The following is a 12576-nucleotide window of genomic DNA, read 5'->3' as shown; positions in this document are numbered from 1 at the left end:
CCCGGCCTTCTCCCTTCCTTCAATGTAAGTACCCGGAAGATATCCTCAAAAAAGGAGCCCTTCCCTTGCGCCTCACCCACTGCACTGACTCGTGCTCAAAAGGGTCGGTGCTCAGCACGCCGCAATGCATCGAGGGCGGCTTCTAAGAAGATAGCGCCTACGCAGGGCGAGCCTTCAAAGTGAAAAGAAATGGGGAGTGCCGTCGAGCCCCCTCCTTCATCAAAGAGGTATAATCTTTAATATGTGCTTAAACATAAGACCAGATTGTCACATCCCCGTCTTATTTCAGGAGGAGCATACGGTGAGCCGTGTCCGAAGACCCGATTAGCTGATGACCAGCTAATCCGGCCCCAGACTCATCAACTAGGACGAGAGCCAATACGGACGCGACACCAAATTATCCACCTCAAGAGGATTCGGATGACGTATCTGCCACAAATTCCGAAGTAGAGAGTGCGATGAATCATCGACGACGAAAAGAGGCCATGCGTGCTCCAGCTTTCACTTAGTAGGAATTCAATGCCCTCAGCTCCGTGGATGCATATATCCGAGCTGCCTGGGATGGACTTGCGGGAGTCACCCACCTGTTTTCCAAAGATATGCAGGTAAGAGTTTGTGTAAATTTAATAGGCATATGCCAGTAGCCCCCGAGACTTGAAGCGGTTAGTCCAGCCAATTTAAGGATCGTTTTGACCGCAGTTCTCAAAGAGAAGAACAACATGCTGTCCTAAGAGCTTGAAACAAGCCGGACAAAGCTAAAAGCTGCCACCACAGAGCTAGACAAAATGAAGAAATCCACGAGGGGAGCCCATGGTGAGGAAAAATAGTATCCAAAAAATATGATCCGCTACAATGATGTTTAAGCATGCATTGTTGTATTTTAGCAACAGAATTGATAGGTCAACTTGAAAAGAGTTTAAAGGCTGCCAAGAAAGCCCAGGAATATGCTGAAGGGCAAGAAGCAGACGGTCGTCGAGTACTAGCTGAAGGAAATATGCCCTAGAGGCAATAATAAAGTTGTTATTTATATTTCCTTATATCACGATAAATGTTTATTATTCATGCTATAACTATATTAACCGGAAACTTGATACGTGTGTGAATACATAGACAAAACAAAGTGTCCCTAGTATGCCTCTACTAGACTAGCTCGTTAATCAAAGATGGTTAAGTTTCCTGACCATAGACATGTGTTGTCATTTGATGAACGGGATCACATCATTAGGAGAATGATGTGATGGACAAGACCCATCCGTTAGCTTAGCATAATGATCATTAAGTTTTATTGCTATTGCTTTCTTCATGACTTATACATATTCCTTTGACTATGAGATTAGGCAACTCCCGAATACCGAAGGAATACCTTGTGTGCTATCAAACTTCACAACGTAACTGGGTGATCATAAAGATGCTCTACAGGTATCTCTGAAGGTGTTTGTTGGGTTGGCATAGATCGAGATTAGGATTTGTCACTCCGAGTATTGGAGAGGTATCTCTGGGCCCTCTCGGTAATGCACATCATGATAAGCCTTGCAAGCAATGAGACTAATGAGTTAGTTACGGGATGATGCATTATGGAACGAGTAAAGAGACTCGCCGGTAACGAGATTGAACTAGGTATGAAGATACCGACGATCGAATCTCGGGCAAGTAACATACCGATGACAAAGGGAATGACGTATGTTGTCATTGTGGTTTGACCGGTAAAGATCTTCATAGAATATGTAGGAACCAATATGAGCATCCAGGTTCTGCTGTTAGTTATTGACTGGAGATGTGTCTCGGTCATGTCTACATAGTTCTCGAACCCGTAGGGTCCGCACGCTTAACGTTCAATGACGATTTGTATTATGAGTTCTGTGTTTTGGTGACCAAAGATTGTTCGGAGTCCCGGATGAGATCACGGACATGACGAGGAGTCTCGAAATGGTCGAGAGGTAAACATTGATATATTGCACAATAGTATTCGGACACCGGAATGGTTCCGGAGTGTTTCGGGTACTTATCGAAGTACCGGGGATTACCGGTACCCCCCCGGGGAAGTAATGGGCCACATGGTCCTTAGGAGGGAGGCACACCAGCCCACAAGGGGCTTGCGCGCCCCCACTTGGAAGGGATTCGAATTGGAGTGGAGAAGGGGGCGGCGCCCCCTTTCCTTCTCCTTCTCCCTCCCCTTCCCCCTTTCCCTCTCTGGTAAAAGGAAGGGGGGTCCGACTTGGACTTGGAGTCCTAGTAGGACTCCTCCCCACTTGGGGGCGCGCCTTGGCCGGCCTCCTCTCCTCTCCCTCCTTTATATACGTGGGATGGGGGCGCCTCCTAGACACAACAATTGTTCCAAGCCGTGTGCGGCGCCCCCTCCACCGTTTACTCCTTCGATCATATTGTCGTAGTGCTTAGGCGAAGCCCTACGCGAATCACTTCACCATCATCGTCACCACGCTATTGTGCTGACGAAACTCTCCCTCGACACTTTACTGGATCAAGAGCTCGAGGGACATCATCGAGCTGAACGTGTATAGAACTCGGAGGTGCCATACGTTCGGTACTTGATCAGTTGAATCGAGAAGACGTTCGACTACATCAACCGCGTTACACTAACGCTTCCGCTTTCGGTCTACGAGGGTACGTGGACACACTCTCCCCTCTCGTTTCTATGCATCTCCTAGATAGATCTTGCGTAATCGTAGGAAATTTTTGAAATTGCATGCTACGTTCCCCCACAGTAGCACGGACCATTGATCAAAAGAACAAGCTGGAGGAGGAAAAGGATAAGCAAGCTGAAGAGATAAAGAGCTTAAAGGCTCAAATATCAAACGCACTAAAAGAAAATAAAACTTTGAAAAGCGGCATATGCAGTATGACCTTTGAACCATTCAGGGACTCATATTATCCGGTAATTTGGAGTATTATAATACTGTTCTTGTAGCTCTGTTGACCGGGCGTCATGAAGAAGAAGTATCTGGATTCCAAGGCGACGTTCTAAAAGAGCTTTCCATAGTGCATGAACGGGCCCGGAAAGCCATGAAGAGTATGGTCAAAGCCTTATGGCCATCCGATGCCCCTCCAGAAAGTATGAAGGATTTGGCGAACCTGTTCAAAGGTGCCCAACGCCGTTTTGAGGTATGGAAGGCCTCAGCGTTCTGGGAAGGTGCACGAGAGGCATGGGCGATGGTGAAAACACGCTACACCGGGCTCGAGCCGAATCATATGGCCCGAGTTGGACCTCGGGGACCGGATGGAAAAGAGATTCCCGTGAACTTGGTATATGACCAAGTGATGATAGCTGCGAAATATTCGCAAGAATATTGTAGCTTAAATAGTCTTATAGATGTCATAGATAAAGAGTATGCGTTTGATTCAATGTATCAATGTACTTTATCATCAAACTTATCTCCAACCGAACTTGTCAAAATTTGTCATCTCAGGCCTTTGGCTTCAACCTCCGAACCAAAAAGTTGGAGTGTTTCCGGATACCATGTTGGAATGTAATAAACACTCATTATGTTCGAAAACCAGGCAATCCAGTCATATTGCTCAAGTGGAAAAATTTGTTCGTGAAGTTATGTTATATTACTATTTAACATAAGAAACATCTTCCAAGGAAAATAGTTCCGTTAAGGGTTCCTTTCCTTGGGTCAGCATGCTTAATTATGCATGCCTAGGCTTTGATCCTAAAGATAGAATTACGGGCAGCATATCCCTTATTTTTTAGAAGAATTACATAAACGTAAGTAAATTTGTCGTTGTTTGCCGACCAATTATTCCCTTAAGAACGCTAGCTTTCGGCTTCACCCGTCTGAGGTACAGATCCGGATTACCTGGTTGTAACAATTGCATAGGTGCTCCCTTTACACCCTAGCCGAACAATCGGGAATGTAGGGTATAAACACAGGAGCGAGGCAACCCAGCTTGGCAAAAGCTTAAGTCATAGAGGTGCATATAATGGCAAAAAATGTATAGGACGAACGACGTAAAAAATGTAAGCAACAAGCTTTTAGTAATAAGCTTCGTCAAAGAAGCCCCCAGTTATAGTGTGGTATGTACATCTAAAGTTGTGTACCCCTAACAGTTCGGTCAATCCGAACACACCCTGGGATATTAAAAGGAAAAATAAAAAAGGAGAGGAGAAAAAGGAACCTAGTCAAAGTAAAGAAAGGTGCTACTGAACTATCCGTAGAATCGTCGGAGCCGAGCAGTGTTCCATGGATTCGGCTCAAGGCGATTATCTGATGCATTACGAAGGCGATAGGCTCCTCCTGTGAGAACTTCATCGACGATGAAGGGCCCCTCCCATCTTGGTTTGAGCTTATCCTTTTTCTTCTCTGGGAGACGCAAGACGAGATCACCAACGTTGTATGTCTTGGCCCGCACTTCTCTGCTTTGGTATCGCCTGGCCTGTTGTTCATATGCGGAATGGGCTTGTGCGATATCGCGCTCCTCTTCGAGGCCGTCTACACTAGTACGCGTCGGTGCTATACAAACGGTTTTTAACCCCTTTCCGCGACGGCATTTGGAACTGTCGCCAAGTGAGTGTGGGCGATAGGGGGGTCCTTCCCACACGACCCAGAAATCGTCGGGGATAGGCCCTCCTGGGACATAGGCTGGGGCTGTGTGCGATCGGGCGAGGCATCAAAACCCAATCATTTCCGTTCATATGTACATCCCACACGGTGAATCCCAGAAAAACATTTCCGTTCGTATGTATATCACACACAGTCAATCCAAGGAATACGTTTCCGTTCTTATGTACATCCCACACAGTCAATCCAGGGAAAACGTTTCCGTTCGTATGTACATCCCACACAGTTTTATGTATGCGCTTGTAACTATCACACACGCTCTGCCTTGGTTAACTGTTTGCTTTCATGAACTACATCACACACGATTTGATGTAGAAAACTATGTGGCATTAGGCTATCCATCACAAGCGCTTTTACTGCCAGAACCGTTTGCAAAGTTCCATGACCGTCTATTCTCTTTTTATTTTTGCCTGTAATTTATTATTCGAATTGGAAATTTTGAAATATGAAACGTGCAATTCAAATTCTCAGCACAATGGTTCAACAACGAATCCATAAAATTGCCAGTACAATATGTCCAGTAATTACAGGATTAGGCAGCAATTAACTATGATGAACCACAATATTTAAGGGCGGTAAAGGTGAAGATACAAGTGTAAATCATTTTGACTGCCGACGGTGTTGAAGAAGCGGAATGCCCATAATGTGCCTTCCTGCATGCCATAGGCACGAACCACTTTTGTCCAACCCCTTGTGACGATCGCCCGCTGAGGGAGTCCTGGATTAGGGGGTCCCCGGGCGTCCGGGCTATGTGACATGAGCCGGACTAATGGGCCGTGAAGATACAAGATAGAAGGCCTTCCCCCGTGTCCGGATGGGACTCTCCTTTGCGTGGATGGCAAGTTTGGCGTTCGGATATGAAGTTTCCTTTCTCTATAAACCGACTCTGTACAACCCTAGGCCCCTTCGATGTCTATATAAATCGAAGGGTTTAGTCCGTAGAGGCAATCATAATCACAATCATACATGCTAGACATCTAGGGTTTAGCCATTACGATCTCGAGGTAGATTAACTCTTGTAACCCCTATACTCATTAAAGTCAATCAAGCGGGAAGTAGGGTATTACCTCCATTAAGAGGGCCCAAACCTGGGTAAACATTGTGTCCCCTGTCTCGTGTTACCTTCGATCCTCAAACGCACAGTTCGGGACCCCCTACCAAAGATCTGCCAGTTTTGACACCGACATTGGTGCTTTCATTGAGAGTTCCACTGTGTCGTCAACAGAAGGATCGATGGCTCATTTGATCATCAACAACGATGTTGTTTCCGGGGAGACCTTCCTCCACGGCCAAATTTTCGTATTCGGCGGCTTCACACTGCATGCCAACTCGATTGGCCACCTTGAGCAGATCGATAGCTATGCCCTTGGTCAGTAGATTAGTCTCGGGAACCTAAACTATGTCGCTGATATCTGAGGAGACTTGATCTTCAAAGGGTTCGCGGCCCCGACCATCGCTCTGGCCTTAGATCCGGAGCAAACCATCGGGTCCGAACATGGGAGTGCGGAACCCACAGGACTCTCCATTGCAGACCGCATTATTGAGGATCCGAAGGCGATTGTGTCCACGGCGAACTCGGAATCAATCCAGGTTCCCCCTATCATTGAAAGGCCGGACTCGCCCCCGGACTCTAGATCTGAACTCTCAAAATCCGCGCCAATTAGGCAGGGCCAGGAGGCTTTCTCCCTGGCCATCCCCGCTGACTCTCGTTTCCACATCCAAACCTCGCTCTTAAACAAGGCCATGGACTTAATGCGATCCCTCGCTATTACAGACGAATCACTTCCGAACTACGCCCAGCCCGGACTAGGGGCTGAGAGCGGGGAATTTTACGTCCCACCCACCGCCCACTTCGTAGCCACTGTCGAAGATCTAACCGACATGCTGGACTACGCCTTCGAAGACATCGATGACATGGACGATGATGCCAGAGATAAACAAGGCCAAGACCCACCGTTTACCGGACGTTGGACGGCCACCTCCACATATGGCGTGTATATGGTGGACACACCCAAAGAGGGTGACGGCGACGGCAGGAAGGATCCGGTTGAGGACAAGCCTACTGAAGCACCTCCAAAGCATCGATGTCAGCGGCACCGCTCAAAATCGCGTCACGAAAAAGACAGCAATACCGGCACCGGAGATGATAACACTCCGGAGAACGCCGAAGACCACAAAGCCCCCATCGAGCCAACATCCGAACAGGATGATTGGGAGGAGGGGCAGGTTAACCCTGACGATCCAGTCGGGAACGAGGACTCGGAGGATAGTAATTATCTACCAATCTCCGAGGATGATGTGAGCCTCGGCGATGAAGACTTCATCGTGCCAGAAGAACCCCTCGAGCAGGAGCGCTTTAAGCGCCAGCTAATCGAAACAACGAGTAGCTTAAAAAAGAAACAACAACAGGTTCAAGCCGAACAGGATACGCTCAATGACAGATGGGCTAAAGTCCTGGCAGCTGAAGAATACGGCCTCGAACGCCCAACAAAGAGCTACCCGAAGCGCAAGCTACTACCACAATTTGACGACGAGGCCCTTGAGCCAATACCGCCAAAGTATAAACCTGCCGACGAGCCTGGCCGACCACCGCGCAGACGGGACAGAAAGGCTACTACGTCGAAAACCAACCCGCACCACCTCACCGTAAAGGCTAAGAGACAGCGGCTCCAGGATACACCTACGACTTACGACATGACCTGGACAATAGAGCAGGCGAAGTCAGATCAATCTATGGATCAAGGGGGCGCGCCCCAACGCGAGACGACGACCATCAGGGCCTGTGCGATAGGCATAACCGCACTCAGGCCAAAAACCGCATACGGACGTCATCCGAACTACGCCTTATGCTTCACCGATGAGGTAATGGAGCACCAGTTCCCAGAAGGGTTTAAACTCGTGAACACTGAATCATATGATGGAACGACAGATCCGCAGTGTGGATTGAGGATTTTCTTCTCCACATCCACATGGCTCGCGGTGAAGATCTCCACGCATCAAGTACCTTCCCCTAAAACTAAAGGGACCAGCATGACACTGGTTAAACAGCCTCCCAGAAAATTCTATTGGTAGCTGGGAAGATTTGGAAGATGCCTTTAGAGACAACTTCCAAGGTACCTATGTCCGGCCTCCAGATGCCGATGACCTTAGTCACATAGTCCAGCAACCCAAAGAGTCAGCCCGGAAGCTCTGGACCAGGTTCTTAATTAAAAATAACCAAATCATCGACTAGCCGAACGCCGAAGCCCTCGCGGCCTTCGAACATAGTGTCCGGGACGAGTGGCTTGCCCGACACCTCGGCCAAGAAAAACTGATGTCCATGGCAGCTCTCACGCACTCATGACCCACTTTTGCACGGGAGAAGATAGCTGGCTAGCTCGTAGAAGCAACAACACTAGAAACCCTGGCACCTCCGAGGCCAGAGACGGCAACGGCAGGCCACGATGCAATCAATACAAGCGTCGAAGCAACAGTGAAGATACCGAAGACACGACGGTCAATGCCGGATTTAGTGGCTCTAAACCCGGTCAGCGGAAGAAGCCATTCAAAGGAAACAAAGATGGTCCATCCAGTTTGGACCGAATACTAGATCGGCCTTGCCAGATCCATGGCACCCCAGACAAGCCTGCCAATCATACCAACAGAAATTGTTGGGTCCTTAAACAGGCCGGTAAAATAAACACCGAACATAAGGGGAAAGGACTGCCTATCAAGGATGATGATGAGCCTCGCCCATCAAACATAGGGGGGCAAAAGAAATTTCCTCCGAGGTAAAAACAATGAATATGATCTATGTCACTCATATCCCCAAGCGGGAGCGCAAGCGCGCACTCAGGGACATTTACGCCATAGAGCCAGTCACCCCGAAATTCAACCCATGGTCGGCTTGCCCGATCACCTTTGATTGCAGAGACCATCCAACCAGTATCCATCACGGAGCTTCGGCAGCATTGGTCCTCGATCCAATTATCAATGGATTCCATATCACGCTAGTCCTTATGGACGGTGGTAGCAGTCTTAACCGACTCTATCAGGACACTGTGCGCAAAATGGGCATTGATCCGTCAAGGATCAAGCCCACTAAAACCACCTTTAAAGGAGTGATACCCGGCATAAAGGCCTGCTGCATAGGGTCCATAACGCTGGAAGTAGTCTTCGGCTCACCAGATAACTTCCAAAGCGAAGACTTGATTTTTGACATCGTCCCTTTCTGCAGTGGCTATCATGCACTGGTTGGACGAACCGCGTTCGCCGACTTTAACACGATCCCACACTACGCTTATCTAAAGCTCAAGACACCCAGACCACGCGGCGTCATAATAGTCAACGGGAACATGGAGTGCTCCCTCCGTACTGAGGAGCATACCGTGGCCCTTGCAGCCGAAGCGCATGGTGGCCTCATTAAGCCGAATACCACATCGACAGTCAAGCCCTCGGACACTGTCAAATGAGTCCGATCTACCCTGCAGACCGACAGTCGGCTCATCCAGAGCTAGATTAGCAATCCAGCCTCCGTCAAAACCCAAACTTCATAGCGGCATGCGTACCGCGCGTACATAACTACGCACTGAAAATACCATGGGCAAGGACAGAGGCACACCAAAAGCAAGGTCCACAATACGGCTCGACCCTATACGGACCCTCGTATCCTTTTCTTTTTCTTCTTATTTTTTCTTTTTAGGTTCTTTACGACCCACATCACTTTTCGATGATACTAAGGGCCCCTTTTCCAGGCTGCCTATGTATACCCGATCATGGGATCCTCTCAAAAGATCATACACCAAGGCGAAAAGAAGCGCAGATGTGCGGCAGAGTGTCCAAAGGATCTTCAAGATCATCCTTTTAGGACCTGTATACAACTTTACCTTGTGTTCGGCATGTAAAATAGCCTCGACGCTTATCGCATCCTCTGTAAAAAATACGTTTTGACGTATTAATCAGACTATAATGGAAACAGTTTTGCCCAATCCCGCGCGATATTGGCTTATTTCCTAATCTGTATCCCCTCTTTACGTCAGATTATTGTATATACCTCGGCACGATTCAAATCGCCAGGGGCTTCATCCGGCCACGTATATTTTTCAAACAAAATAAGTCCGAACACTTTTATAGTATGCTTCGGCGTCCCAAATATGGCACTATATGCATCGGCTCCGAATCGTGTCTTTGGTCAATAGTTGGGTTGCCTGGGTCCTGTGATTACCACCTTACGTTCCACTTGTTCGGCTAAGGTAGTAAAGGGAGAACTACTGCGATTGTGTTTCTAGTTCGTCCGGTCAAACACCTCAGTAGAGAAAGCCATAAACTATCTATCATGATGCGGTGGGAGCTGTTCAGCAATTCCGCGACCTACTAAATCTCTAGTGATTTCCTCCGTATTATACGAAGGTCTGGCTCTTTCCAGACACGTGCTTAAGGCCAAGTTCGGATAGCCGCACACGCACCAGGGGCTATCTCACAGTCCCATTGTCAAACTCCTATGGCTAAGTGAGAATGATAAAGCCGCATAGTCCGATTGCCTGGTTCGCCGCACTAACACCTCCTTCACGGACCAAGACGTTGGGTCAAGTGTGGTTATGTGCTATCCCGAACACCCCCGTAGTATCTACGTGGGGGTTGAAGTCGACGACTAGCAAACTCTCAGCGATAAAAACGGTTGCGCAGGAGGAAAACATTAAAGATAAAACAACATAAATATATTACAAAAGCCTTGGTCTATAATACATCATCTGGGTAGTTCAGATACATTTACTCGAACATGATGTCCTTTGAGCACTGCCCTCTATCAAGCGGGCACCCTCCAGGATGTCTTCAATGTAGCGCTCCGGCTTGCGATGGTCCTTGCCTCCGGGCGGACCTTCCACCGCTACAACTGCAGCCTTCATCTTTGCCCAGTGCATCTTAACATGGGCAAAGGCCATCTGCACACCTTCTATGCACGCCGAGCGCTTGACAGCGTCAACTCGGGGCAAGGCGTCGCCAAGCCGCTTGACCAGGCCGAAGTAGCTGCTCGGAATAGGTCCGGCTAGCCATAATCGGACTATGATGTCCTTCATGGCCAAACCGGACATCCTATGCAGCTCCGCCAGCTGCATCATCTGGTTGTTCAGCAGCGCTGGCCGCTCCGGCGCCAAGTACTGCGACCAGAAGAGCTTCTCCGTCGCATTCCCCTCTTAGGCCCGGAAATACTGGGCCGCATCGGCAGCACTCCTCCGGAGATCCGCAAAGGCCTCTGGAGCACTCCATAGTCGATTTAGCAAAGTGTATCTTCTACCGCCAAATATACTATGTAAAAGAAAAGGCTTACCAGCCGCTATCTGTTCGGCTTGCTTGGATCTCCTCGCGAGCCGCCCGGGACTCGGTCCACGCCTCCTTTGCCTCTTGAAGAGCCTTGGCGAGTTCGGCCACTTGGGCCTTATTACTCTCCTCCAAGGACTCACACTTGTTGGCGGCCTCCTGGAGCGCTTGCTCCACTTCGGTCGCCCTCTCCTCATCTTGGTGGCGGGCGACCTAATCGGTCTTTAAATCTGCAGCCGCTTTGTCTGCGGCTGCCTTGCTCTCCCTCGCCTCCTCCTTGGCTTCGGCAAGGGCATTCTTGATGGCCTCGACCTCTGTAGCATTGCCTACAATCATAACACATAGCAGCACATGAGCTTAAACTCTGAGTTTGCATCACAATTCAAGCATGAAAGGGGTCTTTTAAAAGCATACCTTGGGGCTCATCGAACCGTTTGTTAATACGGTCGATCTCATCATCAGCCAGCTTCAATTTCCGCTGGAGTTCGGAAACTTCAGCGTCCTTGGCTGCAGCCGCTAACAGTGAAGCCTGTTTATCAAAAATAGATAAGCGCGTTATCTCCTACGAATATTTGATCCTCTGCCCACCCCCTTTTTTCCAAAAAAGCCGGACAGAGTCTCAGGGGCTACTATCTATATACAGGCATATTTTTCCAATACGAAAAGCGGCTAAAAATATCATATCACATACCTCAAAGCCTGTTAGCAGGCTAGTGAAAGCTTCGTTCAGTCCGCTTTTAGCAGACTGAACCTTCTCAACCACCGTACCCATCAAGGTACGGTGCTCATCCACGACGGAAGCTCGTTGAAGTGCTTCCCTCAACATATCCGGCGCCTCTGGATTGACAGAGGTCACCGGTGGAGTCGGCACTCCCCCTCCCTTAAAGGGGGCTGCTCGCTCGACTCCAGAGCCAAGTGGGTCTCCGGAGTTGTATTCGACTGGGGGCCGGACTGATCCAGGCCCCCGTCGTCAGTTTCCATGGGGGTTGTGCCCCCCATGTTTTCGGCAGCCGAGGCATTACCCTCTGGTGCCGTTTCAGCGGTCTTCCGCACCTCTCCCTGGCCTGGAGAGGTCCTTTGGGACAACACCTCGGTGTCATCCACGGCATGTGGCGGAGAGGTTCGCGGAGGCGTTTCTCTCTCCATCATCTCCGGCGCTAACGAGTTCCCCGAAGACGACGATTGTTGGGGGAGATCATGGGGCGGACTGAAATACATAAATGATATTTTATCCTACAATTTGTAAAAGGCCAGATATATGTATAGTATCTTTGAATACTTACGATTGGGCCGGGGGCTTCGGCCTGAGGCGCCGCTCGGGGATGACTTCGGTGTCCGAATCCGAATCGTCCGAAAGGCACATCTTCCCCTTCTTGGACGCCTCCGCCTCTAGGACCACGGACGCCGCCCTTTTCTTATCCCCCCCCCCTTAAGGGGAGAATTGCTCTCCTCCTCTTTCTCTTCGTCTTCATCTCCCTCGTGGGAGGAGAGAGCTTCGGTATTTTCAGACACAATGTCCGAAGTACCCTTACGGCGAAGGCCACTTCTGGCCTCCTTGCCCTTCTTCTTGGCCTTCTTCTCCGGTGCCTGGTACGGTGCCAGAACCAGCATCTTCTTTAGTAGAGGAATAGCTGGGCCTTCGAGCAGTGGAGCCAGACATTGGATCCGCTCCGCCTTCTTCGTCCAGCCCTGAAGGATG

Source organism: Triticum aestivum, chromosome 2D, assembly GCF_018294505.1.
Source record: "Triticum aestivum cultivar Chinese Spring chromosome 2D, IWGSC CS RefSeq v2.1, whole genome shotgun sequence".
NCBI classification, from domain to species: Eukaryota; Viridiplantae; Streptophyta; class Magnoliopsida; order Poales; family Poaceae; genus Triticum; species Triticum aestivum.
The sequence above is the reverse complement of the archived record's forward strand: the minus strand, read 5'-3'. Positions refer to the sequence as shown.